Here is a 14,376-nt window from a genome sequence, read left to right on the forward strand (position 1 = left end):
CGCGGGAGTTGATCACAAATTCGGCCATCGGTAGGTGCTTGTCCCAGTCATCCTGTCGGCGGGAGACGTAGAGGCGGAGGTACTTCTCGATTTCTTGGTTGGCCCGTTCGGTCTGTCCGTTGGCCTGAGGGTGATAGGCGGTCGTGAGGTTGGACTCGATGCCGAGGCGCTTGAGCAGAGTGCGCATGACCTTAGAAGCGAATTGAGGTCCTCGATCGCTGATGAACCGGAGTGGTAGGCCGTGGAGACGAAACACTTCACGATAGTAGGATGTCTGCGACGCCTTCGGTAGTGATGTCAGATGTGCAGGGGAGGGCATGAAGGACCTTGCTGTAGTGATCGGTGAAGACGATGATTGCGTCGTATCCATGGGCTTCTGGCAACTGGGTAATGAGGTCAACTCCTACTATCTCCCAAGGTCCTTCAGGAACGTCCAACGGCTGGGTGGAAAGCTCGAGGATGCTGGGTGTGCTTCCTCCGGGCGCAGACATCACAGCCGTCGACATACTTCTTGACAAAGGCTCGCATCGTTGGCCACCAATACTGTCGTTCAACTCGCTCGAGGGTTCCATGTACACCAGGGTGTCCAGAGGTGGGGTCGTCGTGACACTGCTTGAGGATGTTGCGTCTGAGTTCGTCATCTGGAGGTACGTACACACGGCCTTTGTAGTAAACGAGGCCGTTGTCTTCCTCCCATTCAGCGAGTCCGGATGTGAGGCGACGAGGCCCTGACTTGCGGAGTTGGGCGAGTCCATCTAGGACCTGAGATTCGCGGGCGCTGGCTCGACGAAGTCGATCTTCGAGGGGATTGGCAAGGACGGTGTGGGCGGCTGCGAGCTTGGCGAAAAGCTCTGGTTTGAGAACAACCTGTTGCTTGTTATCCTCTGCGTCCGCAACCTGATGAGTGTCGAGGCGGGATAGGGCATCAGCTTGGGTGTTGGCCTTTCCAGGACGATGGGTGAGCGTGAAATTGAAGCGAGAGAGGTAGAGGGACCATCGGGCCTGTCATCGACTGAGATCTTGTGCAGTGCACCAGTATTCCAGGTTGGAGTGATCGGTAACAATCTCGAACGGTTTGGGGAGTCCTTCCAGGAAATGTCGCCAGTCCTTGAGTGCTTCGATGATAGCCAACATTTTCTCGGTCGTAGATTTCATAGTTGCGTTCGGCCGGTGCATGGGAGGCGGAGCGGAAGGCAACGGGGTGCCAGAGTCCATCGTCAAGCTTCTGAAGGAGGGCTCCTCCAGTGGCAAACCCGGAGGCGTCTACTTCAACGCGAGTCGGTCGATCGGGGTCCCATAACGTCAGGATTGGAGCGGAGGTGAACACGTTTCGGAGGGTGTCGAACGCCTGTCGTTGCGGCTCGTTCCATTGCCAGGGCATGTCCTTCTTAGTAAGGTCGTTGAGAGGTCGGGCGATAGTAGCGAAATCCTTGATGAAGCGGCGGTGGAAGTTGGCGAAGCCCAAAAACCCACAGACAGCGCGAAGGTTGCGGGGGACAGGCCAGTTGCGGACAGCCTCTACCTTGGCAGGGTCCATACGGACTTCTCCCTCCCTAATGACCAGGCCGAGATACTCGATCTCTTCCCGCTCGAACTCGCATTTCTCCGGACGAAGGTAGAGGTCGTGCTTCTTGAGACGACAGAGGACTTCGTGTACGACTTGGCGATGCTCGTCGAGGGTAGCCGTGAAGATGAGGATGTCGTCCAAGTAAACTGCGACCTTCCCTGAAGCAATGAGATCAGCAAATATCGAGTTCATGAGTGCTTGGAACGTTGCCGGGGAATTGGTGAGGCCGAAGAACATGACCAATGGTTCAAAGAGTCCCTGGTTGGTGGCGAACGCGGCCTTCCATTCGTCTCCTTCCTTGATACAGATGTGTGTTGTAGCCCCATCTGACGTCGAACTTGGTGAAGTACTTGGCGCCGCGGAGTCGGTTGACAATGTCGGAGACAAGGGGGAGGGGATATCGGTTCTTCACCGTAATCTCGTTGAGCTTCCGATAGTCTTGAACGAACCGGAGTTTTCCATCCTTCTTCTTGACAAAGAAAACCGGGGAGGCGAGGGGCGATTTAGATGGTCGGATATAGCCTTTCTTGAGGTTCTCCTCGAGGAATCGGTTCAGTTCCTCCTGCTCGTTCTGCGACATGGGGTAGACTTTGGTACGCATGGTGGCCGGTGCTCCTGCAACGAGGTCGATGGCATGGTCCCAAGGCTTGTGCTCCGGGAGGCGATGAGACTCGGATTTCAGAAAAGACGGAAGCGTGCTGTCGGTACTGGGGTGGAACCATCTCCCTCGAATGTCTTCTGGGGTTTGTCCTTTCTGGGATTTCTCTGGCAATCTGCTGGGAGTATGTGAAGCCTGCGGCACACCAAAGTTTGTCGCCTGTGTCCTCGATCAATCCTTTGCGAACCCACTTCCGCCGGGTCACTCGGTTAGCGCGGATGCGGCAGAGGGGAGGTTCGCTTGGTTGGAAGTCAGGGTCGGGTGCCGGGGAATCGTCGAAAGCGGTAGGAACGGGCGGATCGGGGTCGTTGTAGATCTGTTCAATAATAGCATTGCCGGAGGGTGGTTCCTTTCGAGGGGGCTGTGCGTCTTCATCAGGGACTTCTTCGATAGGTGACACTGGAAATACGAGGAGGGGAAATCTCTAGTGTGCCTTTCCGCCAGTCGATCTGGGGGTTGATCTTGCGAAGCCAAGGGAGACCTAAGATGACATCTTCCCCCCCGAGATCGGTGATAAGGAAGTCCGTCCACTCGGAGTAGCATCGAAGAGCGAGAAGGGGGCTTCCTGGGTGGCAGCAACGCGACGACGTTGGGTGAGTCCTCGACCGGGCGGATAGCCCATGAACTTGTCTTGGCAGACGTTAGCGGAGTGGTCGAGACGCTGGCAGTGGTTGCAACGAAGTGAGCTGTGATTGCCGTCCTTCTTGATGTGGGCGGAGGATCCGCAACCAAAGCATCGTCCACGCATTGCTTGGAGGAAGTCCTCGCGGGAGCGGCCACTAGGTCCAACACGGGTTGCGTCAATGTCCATAGCGTAGGGGTCACGAGCCGGGGCAGAGCGAGACGAGGTGGTCGGGGCCAAGAAGGGGGTGTTGCTTCCGTGGAACGTGAAATCGTTCTGGTTGACGATGTCGCAGTAGTCCTGAAGGCTCGTGGGCTTGGTGCCATCCGGCTTGGTGATCGCAATAAGATCCAGCATGAGGCGATCATTGGCATTGAGCTTACGGCGGAAGCGGGCCATACCATCCTTCTGGGATAGACCGGTGCGGGGGAAGATCTCCATAAACTTGGCAGCGAACTGAGAAGCAGACTGTTTACCCTGGGTAAGGGCTTCGAGTTGCGCCTCAGCGGCCTTCTCCTGGTCGGCAGGTTGGAAGCGCTTCTTGAAGGCAACCACAAAAGCGGACCAATCGCCATTGAAGGGCCAGGGGTGGGCAGCCTTCTGAGCAGCGTCGGCAGCAGCCTCGTGGGCGGCAATCTGATCCAGGTATTGGACAGCCCAGGAGGCAGCAGCACCCTGAAGGTACGAGAGGGCAGCTGAGATCCATTTCTTGTCATCGCCTTTGAGTTCGGAATCGGCGGAGGCCCAGTTGAGTGAAGTAGCGGAGGAATCGCTGGGTATCACCAGAGTCACCCTTGAAGGGCTCAGGCGCTTTGACGGGGCTTCTAGTGGAAGCGGTCTTAGCAGCCGTGAGCTTATCCAGGGATTGCTGGATACACCTGGTAGTCTCTTGTTGCTCGGCAAGCAACTTGAGGAGAGTAGGGTCGGACATACTGAGATCGGGGATAGGCTTTGCGGGTTTGGTAACAGGGTCTTGTTGGACGAGCGGCAGAGAAGTGGGTGGAGATAATAAAGATGGTGATAAGGTGGAAGTGGGAGGTTCGTTATCTGAGCGTTGGGCAACAGACGTGTCCTCCGACTCCCTGGGGATGGGAAGTGGTGTGAGGGCACGGCGAGGAGTGAGGGTAAGGGCTGTGGTGGGGGTGGAGTGTCCGGAGCGGCGAAGGCTTGTTACTGCGGGAAGGGCTTCTAGGTAACGTGAAAGGGAACGGGTGTTTCGGAGTCTTCTTCTTCGGATTCATCTTCCTTGTCGTTGTCGTCCTCTTCCTCACTGTCTTCTTCAGATGATGTTGACGGAGGGCGAAAGGACTTCAGTGCGGTGCTGGTGGTTGCTGTTACTGGGGCAGGGGTAGAGTCGGCGGAATGGAAAGACTGGGGAGAATCTTCTGGTAAGAGCTGTGTGACAGTTGGCGGCGGAGTTACTGGTGGGGATTTCTTCTTCGATTCTTCTTTCCTGGATTCGGCAAATTCGCGGGCTTTTACGGCGTTGTCAGAGGTGCAAACAGCAGTGTAGAAGCTGACTGTCTGGAGGTGTCGTAACTGGTGAAAGGTGGGCCGGAGACTGAGGCGGTAGGGGCAGGGGGAACTGTCACACTCTACAACCTCTTCCTTGCTATCGAGGTGGCAATCGATGCCAAACCACTTGTCAGGGTTGAGGTCTTTACTAGAGGCGAAGAAGTGTGGGTATCCTGCGCAGCTAATCTTGACGGTGTCGGAAAACCAGAGTTGCCAGAGTAAGACCTGATCGGCAGGTCAACCAGAGTGCCAGGGGATCCGGAATGCAGGGACAACGATCGGCGTTGCCAGTGCACGGGGGTAGCTTGACCTAATGTCGCGAAGAGCGAACACTAAACCAAACCAAAGACCAGTGATGTGGAGCAGATAAGAGCGGCGAGTGAGATGAGAGCAATGAGCGACGAATGCAGATGAAGGCTGAAGCGATGTATTGACGAAGAGGTCAAGCTAAGGAAACACAGAGCAGACTACCTAGCTTATATACCTATTCTACTATCTACATAGCCGCAGTGAGTCAGAATGACGAACAAATGGTGAAATGTCGAAGAACAATAAGAAAGGTCATGAGGCTACGCAAAGGCTGCGCGAAGAACAAGAGTGAAACAAGAATGAGGTGGGAAGGCGCCAGAATGAGTCAGAAAGCAGTGAAAGGCAGTGCGTAACAATAAAAGAACAATAAGAGTAGGGCAAAGGGCAATACGAGGCAGTGTTCCATAGTGAAAGAGTCCATAAAAGGATGAAAGCGAAAAGATAGGGGTGAAGAGAGAAAGATAAGATGCAGGATAAGATAAGATAAGATGAAAATAGGGGCTGTACCGGCTGTTCACAACATCGGCCACTCAGCCTACTGCCGAGACGTCGACAGCCTCGTCACAGCCTTCGCAGTCCACCGGTTCAACTCCAGCCACAGCTCAAGCACTGACCCCAGCCGAGGTGAAGAAGGCATGGTTCGATGCCCGCTACAAGGTCCACATCAACACCCCGGAACAGGTCCTCAGTGAGTCCCCAACTACCTGTCCCTCATCATCACCATCTGAGTCATTCTGACATGCGTCTAGCTCTTCAAATGGTGAATTGGACATCTGCCGTTTACAAGCACTTCAAATCCCCGCCAACCATCAAGCTCGTCGGCGGTCAAGTGTACTATGTGTTCACTTGTCTTCGGTAAGTTGCTCATAGTCCAGTCTTGTACACACCACTCACTAATTCATTCACGTTGCAGTTATCCATCCATTACAGTGTCACGCCGTCGCACCGACGATAGCACAAGCAACCTTGGAAAGCATATCAGCTCATGCGACCCCGCCAATACCGACGAGTCGAAAGCCATCAAGGCCTTCACACATGGATCCACCTACCATCCCGCTAAACACCGTGTCAAGATCGCCATTTGGATGGCTCGCCGAAACCGTCCCTTTGTTATGATTGAGGACCCAGAGCTATCATGCGGGACCTTAACTCTGCCGTTGAGAACCCCTCCCGCCACATGGTGCCTCGCGATGTCATCGAGATCCATGCCATGACGAGGACGCACGTTGTCCAGCTGCTCAAGGTATGTATAACAGTCCAGTATTGTCATTGTTCTATTTCTGACCACCTATCTGTTGTGTAGAATGTCAAAGGCCACCTCCATGTAGGAGTCGATGGTTGGACTTTGCCAAACGTCTTTGCCTTCCCTGGTGTCACTGTACACTACGTCGTGGACGATGCGCTCAAGATGCTAACACTTGATTTCGTCAAGTAGGTCTCTCATCGATGGCGAGCGCCCTGATATTGACGCTGTGGATAGGGTTGTCCAGGCTCACACTGGTGTGCATCTTGCATGCTGATTGGTTGAATGCCTTCGGGAGTTTGGGATTGAGAAAAGGGTTTGTAATCTATGATTAGGTCCGAGTTTGCGTAGCAAAGATCTAACCATTGTGACTAGCTCTTGGGCTTTGTGTCTGATAACGGTTCGAATAACGACACACTCGTTGAGGAGCTGTCACGGCTGCTACCTTCGTTCGGTGGCAAGTCCTTCCGGGTGCGCTGCTTTGCACACATAATCAATCTTGTCGCAAAGGTATGTGTGTCTACCATCTCCTTTCAATGCTGTGTTCTAACCACTCCTTCAGGCAGTTCTTTCCCCCTTTGCTGGCCGTCCCACGAAGACCCAGCTGTTGGAACCCGCGACTCCCCAGCTTGACTCTCAGTTGGCTGAGTTGGAGGATGACGTGGGTGAGGGCTATGTCGGTGATGAGGATGTTATCAGATGACACTATTAGTAGTGTCCTCAGGTTCTGGTAAGAAGCTGTATATTGTACCTATCAGATGACACTATTAGTAGTGTCTACAATGCGTGTTAGTACAATACAGAAAAGAATGAACATAGTTCTACTCACCCTCAGGTTCTGGTAAGAAGCTGAGGGTGTAAGAAGAAAGAATTGTCCGAGATGTGGGCGAGGTTTGAACACGTGATCTATGCCCCTATTCTACACTCCCACTCGGGTGAAAACGAAGTCCCATAGCTCGACTGAACTTCCAATGTTTATCGTAAGGCAAAGGCTTGGTGAGGATGTCGGCCACCATTTCGTCGGTGCTGACATACTTGACGACGGCTTCGTGTTCCTCGGTGAGTTGTCGAATGAAATGCCACTTCCTCTGGATATGCTTGGTACGTGCTCGGAACTGGGCATCCTTCGAGAGTGTTATGGCTGCCTTGTTGTCGCAGTACAGCGTTGTGGGTTCGAGTTGCCGATAGCCGATATCTTCGAAAAACTTTCGGAGCCAAGCTAGATGTTGCCCTGCAGTGCAAAGTCCTATGTATTCGGATTCTGCGGAGGATAGGGCCACCATAGTCTGCCGTTTGCTCATCCAACCGATAGCTGCCGCAGCGGCCATGTAAACGTATCCGGAAGTCGATCTTGATGTATCCGGGTCTCCGGACCAGTCTGAGTCTGAGTAGCCAGCAAACATGAAGTACTTCGTTCGGTTCGAGTCGCGTCCACCAAAGACTAGGCATAGGTGTCGAGTGGCCTTGAGGAAACGTAGTGAACGCTTGGCGGCTTCCCAGTGATGAGGTTTGGGCTTTGAGGCGAAACGCCCAAGTACTCCCACTGCATAGGCAATGTCTGGACGCGTACCCATTGCAGCGTACATCAACGAACCTACGACGCTGGCATAAGATACCACTACGCCGTTTATCTCTGTCTCGAACATAGTTGGTGCGTCGGGGTTCTTGGGGTCGTCTGCTGTGAGCGTCTTGTTTGCCGCCATGGGAGTGTTGGCGGTGCCGCAGTCCTGCATCCCGCAGCGTTTGAGGATGGTGTCGATGTATTGGGATTGGTTGAGCGAGATTGTCTTGTTCTTTCGGTCCCTGGTGATTTGGATCCCCAAGACGTACGAAGCCGGTCCCAGATCCTTCATCTTGAAGGTAGACATTAGGCGTTTCTTGACCTCGTTCATGAACCTTCGAGAACTGGCAGCGAGCAGGAAATCATCGACGTAGACCACGAGGAAGCAAAAGTCGCCTTTGTCGTTCTTGGTGACGTATAGGCAGGTTTCGGCGTCGAGTCTGATGAAGTCGTGATCCTTGAGTTTGCGATCGAGCGTGAGGTTCCAGGTTCGACCGGCTTGCTTTAGCCCGTACAATGAGCGGTTTAGCTTCCAGCAATACCCTTCTGGAATGTCGACCCCATCGGGTGGCATGAGGTAAATGTCCTCTTCGAGTTCTCCGTTCAGGTAGGCTGTCGAGACGTCCATCTGGTCGAGTTCGAGGTCGTATTTCGCGGCCAACGCGATGATTAGCCTAACGGATTCGAGGCTAGCTACGGGGGCGAACACCTCTTTGAAGTCGACGCCTGGCCTTTGGGTGAACCCTCTGGCGACGATCCGGATTTTGAACTTTTGCAGCTTCCCGTTCCCGTCCAGCTTCACCCGAAAGACGGCTTTGGAGGTGACAAGTTTGACTCCGTCAGGGATCTTCGTGACCGTGAAGATGTCGTTGTCAATAAAGCTTTGAAGTTCGTCCTTGAGTGCTGCCCGCCAGAACTTTGCGTTTGGTCCGGATAGGGCCTCTACAATCGACTTCGGAAGCGGGATGTCGCTGGGTCCGGTTTGGTTCATGCCTGCGAACGCTATGTTGTCTTCATTGTCGTGGTCGCCCGAGAAGATCTTGCTGAAGAGAGCTTTGAGAGCTTCTTCTTCGTCCTCCTCGTCCTCATTCCCTTCGACTTCCTGCTCCTCTATGCTCTCGTCGTCGCCCGAAATCTGCGGATCCTCTGCTCGTGGTTGGATGACCCTGAAAGTTTCCATCCTCTCCTCCTGCCTCTCGCTTTCTACCGAATTGACCTTTCGCCGCTTGCTTTCGGGTATGTCGACGTCCGTGTTCCGATTCGTCGCTTGCGTCGTCGTGCGTCGGGGGCGTCTTTGGGCTATGGACTCTGGGTTAACTTGGCTGCGATAATCGATGCGGTTTCGTTTCTTCGGTACGGACGGGGCGGTTGGTTTGGGCGATGGCCTCTGAGGTGACTGAGGAGGTGTGTGGAACGTTTCTGGGTGTTCCTCTAGCGCCTCGCGTGCTCCCACTGCATTTCGGTCGTCTCCCACTGCTCCCACTGCGTCTTGGTCATCTCCCACTGTATCCCGATCTCCCGGTTGTTCTTCGTCGTCCTCGTCTTGCGTGGAAGTCCGAATTTGTTTGGGATTAGGAGACTCCTTTTCCCTGCCCCCCCCTGTCTCCTGGTACCGAAGGAGGTCGGTCCACGATGTCTGGTCTTCAGAGGGCGAGGGGAAGGAGGTTAAGGGAAGCGAGTCCGAATCGTCGAAAATGACATGTCGGCTGTGGAAGATTTGGCGGGTTTTCGAGTCCATCAACTTGTAGGCCTTCTTGCCGACAGTGTATCCGAGGTGGATTGCCGGTCGCGCCTTCGAGGAGAATTTGCTGGGGCGTTGGTCTTTGGGAATGAGAGCGTAGGCTGTGGATCCGAAGGGCCGTAGCCATGAAATGTCTGGCTTCTTGGCGAATAACACCTCGTATGGGGATTTTCCTTTCAACCCTTTCGATGTCGAGCGAACAGTGACGAAGGCCGATGTCAGAAGGGCATCGCTCCAGAACGACTTGGGCAGGCCGGAGTCGATGAGCATCGCTACTGTGAGGTTGGCGAGTGTCTGGTTCATCTTTTCAGCGAGGCCGTTTTGCTCAGGAGTGTCGGCTGCCGTTGTGAGGTGGATGATGCCCGCCTCTCTTAGCTCTCGTTCGAACTGGTTGCTGGTATACTCCCCTCCACCATCAGTTTGGAAGAATTTTGGGAAACGTTGGGATAGGCGGAACTCGCCAACCTCTACCTCGAAGAACGCTTCAACGTCCTTCTTCCACTGCTTGAAGACCGCTGGGACTTCACTCTTCTTTTTCAGGAGGTAGACCCACACGAAACGGCTATGATCGTCGATGAAAGTCACCCAATAGCGATGACCATGCCGATCTGGAGGGTTGATGGGGCCGCCGACGTCTGAGTGCACGATCCTGAGTGGAGTATCGCATCGTATTCCCTTGTGCCGGAAAGGTAGTTTCTTCATCTTCGCGTGGGCGCATGCCGCGCAGAACTTCGGCGTGCCAGTGACCTCCTTCACGTTCTCGATTCTCCCGTCCTTGACCATCCTCGCCAGGCGATCGAAGCCGACGTGTCCCATGTTTCGGTGTAACACGTTTATGTCGATTGTCGCGAGCGCGGTTTCCGCTATGCCTTCGATTACCGGCTTCGTGTTGAGGATGTACAGCCCTGAGGAAAGTGTACCCTCCATGACTGTCCGATCTCCCACCGTCTGCTTGACCTGACACCCGCCGTTCTTGAACACCGAGTAGAGCCCGTGCTTGTCGAGTTTGGGGACTGAGACTAAGGTGATTTCGAAGGTGGGGATGTAGAGTACGCGCGTAAGTTCAATGGAGGTCGGTTTCCCTTTCACTTTTGAGCGAACGAATATGGATCCAATGCCGGTCGCCTGGGCGTACGAGTCATCGCCGAAGTGGACAAGTTTGGGGGGGTTGAGGACCTTGAAGGATTTCTCGTCGAACCAGTGTCGGTTTGGGGTCATGTGCGAGGAAGCTGCTGAATCGAGGGCAATGGGATCCTTATTGCGCTTTCCAGCGCTGGAGACAACATAGGCGCGAATGGTGTTCATTGTCTCTCTCGATACGACAGGGTTTCTACGATGGAGGAGGGCGGCGAGCGCACCTTCCTCGTCCTCCGAGCTACTACCAGATTCGCCTGCACCCTTCTGAGCGGCCTTGTTCGCCTTCTCCTTGTCCTTCCTCTTCTTCCGCTTGTCCTTCCTCCTTTCCTTCTGCTTCTTTAACGTCGCGCAGTCCTCCGTGTTGTGGGTGTCTGAGTCGTGGAGCACGCACCACTTCTTCGTGCTCGAGGGCGTTCCGGTGGTGGCCTTGGCTTTGAGGGCCGACTCGGACGTCGTCATGTCGCGGCGGAGGGCGGTGGAGACGACTCGATTCGCGATTTCACTGAACTTGATCGCGCTGCCGTCAGGGATGGCGCCGAGGATGCTCGTCGTGAAGTTTTCCCAGCCTTCGTCGCTCGGCAGCGAGAAGAGTAGGAAGAAAGCGAGTAGTTCCTTGTCGAGGGGTTTGCCCATTGACGCGAGCTTGGCGTCGGCCGCTGTGATCTTCGCGATGTGGTCTTTGACCGTTGCGCCGTCGCCATCCCATTTGGCGGTGAGGATGGTGAGTAGCGTGAAGAAAGCGTTGATGCCGATGTTGGTGGACTGGTGAATCTCGATGAGTTGATCGTAGGCTTCCTGAGCGGTTTGGCACCAGTCGATCTGTAGGAGTAGTCGGTCGTCGACGTGTTCTTGAATGATGCCGAGCGCCTTCCTGTCTCGGACGTCGCGAGACTCCGTGTATTTTGCTTCCGCGGAACCAGAAGTGAGCGCTGCCGATGCGGCAGCCGCGGCACCGGCTTTCGGGTCCGAGTCCTCGTCGGTCTGGGCGGCCGAGCTCGAGTGGGAAGTTTTCGCGGGAGGGTTCGGAGAGCTGGTCGACGTGGTCGGTGGTCTCCTAATCCTGGAAGGGTGGATTTGGACGACGTCGCTGCACTTCTCCCTGCGTAGCTTCGCGAATATGCGAGCGTGCCATAGGTCGAAGTTTTCGTTTCCGGTGAGAACTGGGCAGGTTGCGCTCGCGGTGTCTGTTGCCATCGTCGTCGATAGTGCGGTGATGGGCTTGAGGTTTCCTTTCGTGGCTAGCGAGAAGGGGCCTGGTGACTGGTGACCTGGCGTGGTCCTGGTTTCGGTGCCTGGACGTCTCGATGTGGAGTTCTAACCAGATTTACTAGAGCTCCACGGGGCTCATAACCTATCAGATGACACTATTAGTAGTGTCCTCAGGTTCTGGTAAGCTGTATATTGTACCTATCAGATGACACTATTAGTAGTGTCTACAATGCGTGTTAGTACAATACAGAAAAGAATGAACATAGTTCTACTCACCCTCAGGTTCTGGTAAGAAGCTGAGGGTGTAAGAAGAAAGAATTGTCCGAGATGTGGGCGAGGTTTGAACACGTGATCTATGCCCCTATTCTACAGATGTTGAGTCAGAGGACGAGGAGGGCGGTGAAGACGAAGGTGATGAAGTCGCTCAGGATGTAGAACAGAGCGATTGTGCTGCTGTTGACGAGATAGCCAACGAGGCTGACCTCGAAGAAGGGGAGATTGCTCTAACAAAGGTTTGTGTTTGTGTTACTCTTGTTTATGTTGAACTGTTTACTCACTGTTCTATAGCTTCGTAAGCTTTCGCAGAAGATTCACTGGTCACCCACCATCCGTCAAGCCCTTGAAGATGACTGCAGGTCGCTCGACATCCCACCCAAGCGCATCACACGCGATGTCTCCACTCTGTGGAACTCGACTGCAGAGATGATCCATAGCGCTGTCGCTATCCGTCGTCCACTGGATCTCCTCGCCATAAGGCCCGAGTTCAATCGCCCCCGCAGAGTTCACCTCGAATGGTTCTCCCTGTCCCATGGTGAATGGGATATCTTAGATGGTCTTCAGCCCCTGCTCGATGTGAGTCTTTTCTGCTTCAGGTCCGAGTTTATACTGATGTATTGCTTAGGCGATCTTGTATGCAACGAAGGAAGTTTCGCAGAGTGGTGTGCCGCTGGTTCACAAGGTGATTCCAATCATTGATTCGATGACGTTGGTCTTCGACGAGGTCATCGATGATGTTGATGCTCACCCCGCCATCCGCCCCATCCGCCATGCTGCGTTCCGAGGGCTATTGATGCTGAATAAGTACTATGCACGAACTGACGATAGTGTGATATATCGTGTGGCCATGAGTAAGTCCCTGACATTACACTTCTGGTACATATTAATTGGCATATCTTTTGTTTGATAAAGTCCTCCATCCGAGCATGAAGCTCTCCTACTTTGTACATGCTGGATGGACTCCGGAATGGATTGAGGCTGCAAAACATGTCGCGATTAACAAATGGAACACTCGCTATAAGCCATCTGCATTGGCGCCAGCTGCTGGTGCCTCTGCGTCAACCTCTACTTCGTCGAAGAAGGATGATGTGAGTTGTGTTGATTCTCTTCGGTGGCCTGGGTTTCTGACTTCGTTTACTTCAGCGGTTTGCCAGCATCCGAGGCAAGTTCAACAAGCACAAAGAGGCGCCATTGGCCACCGTGTTGGACCCACTTGAGGAGTGGATGGCATCCCCCCCTGTTCCTGGGGACATTGACCCTATCGCATACTGGCACCAGATGAAGGTGGCAAAGCATCCATTGGCGCAAATGGCCTTGGATTTCCTTAGTATCCCTGGTAAGCTGTTTGTTTACATTTTGCTTAACGCTTTCGCTGATGCCTTGTATCAGCCACTTCCACTGACGCCGAGCATTCATTTTCGAAGGGTGGTCTTACTGTGTCCAAGCTATGTCACTCGCTTAGTGCAAAGACCACTCAGGCATCTGTCATTCTCGGTTCATGGGCTGCACAGTCGGACGTGATTCCGGTGAAGGAGATCATTGAGCACTTCAAGGATAAGCACCGTCGCCCAAAGAAGAAGTCTCGCATTGATACTGATGTGGTGGAGGTTATATCCCATTCTTCGGGATCTAGTTCGTCTTTGGAGGGATGGCTCTGAAGTAGAGGATGATGACTAGTAGCTTGTTTGTACTTGGTAGTGATAATATATATAGCATTGCCTTTGTTTCTACTTGTCTTTTGTCTCAGGTAACCTGCGAGTTACCTGGTGGTACCTGCCGCAATCGTAGATGGTATGTACCTGTGTACCTGCAGGTACCATACCCACGGATGCGGGTAATCCGTGGGAATATACCTGTGCGAGTACAGGTTCAAGATTTTGAGTGGCGGGTACCTGCGTCCGCGGATACAGGTGTATCCGCGCATGTACTCGTGCTCAGCCTTATTTCTGTGTGACTTTCTTCCTTCGAAGGGGTCATGGGATCTCTAGTACCCCGTTTCATCGGTACCCCTTGAAGAAGCCTGTCTGGCGGAACCGGGGCTTGTCTGTGTGAACCGTTCCTGGTTCCATCGTTCTGGTTATCTTATCTTCTATCTTATCGCTCCCTTCACTTGATCTCTCGACCGCAGCGCTTCGTAGTGCCTTCCTTTCTGGTAGACATGGGTGTCTATACCAAATGACTTCGGCTCCTCAATTCTGCTACTAAACTCTTAGTCGACGAGAGTAGGTCGTTGCACTCCCATGGATAGTAACCTCTCCCGGCGGTAAGGACTTCGTGCAAAATCTGTACTACCGTAGTTCGATCTTCGAGCAAGCTCAGTGTATATAGGGATGGTCAAGGGGTTTTAAAACCCCCAGGGTAGAGGCCAGGGGTAGAGCGGGGGTAGGGGTAAGGGTAGGTCTCCGGCTACCCTTGGCCAAACCCCCACCCCTGGTCGGGGGTAAGGGTTTTGATAAAAACAAAACAAAACCTATTTATTTCAACATCTATGTATTGTATCTACTAAATAACTGCTGTATGTGTGATATAGCACATAAA

The sequence above is a fragment of the Coprinopsis cinerea genome, assembly GCF_000182895.1.
Source record: "Coprinopsis cinerea okayama7#130 chromosome 8 map unlocalized cont3.8, whole genome shotgun sequence".
In the NCBI taxonomy this organism is placed as follows: domain Eukaryota; kingdom Fungi; phylum Basidiomycota; class Agaricomycetes; order Agaricales; family Psathyrellaceae; genus Coprinopsis; species Coprinopsis cinerea.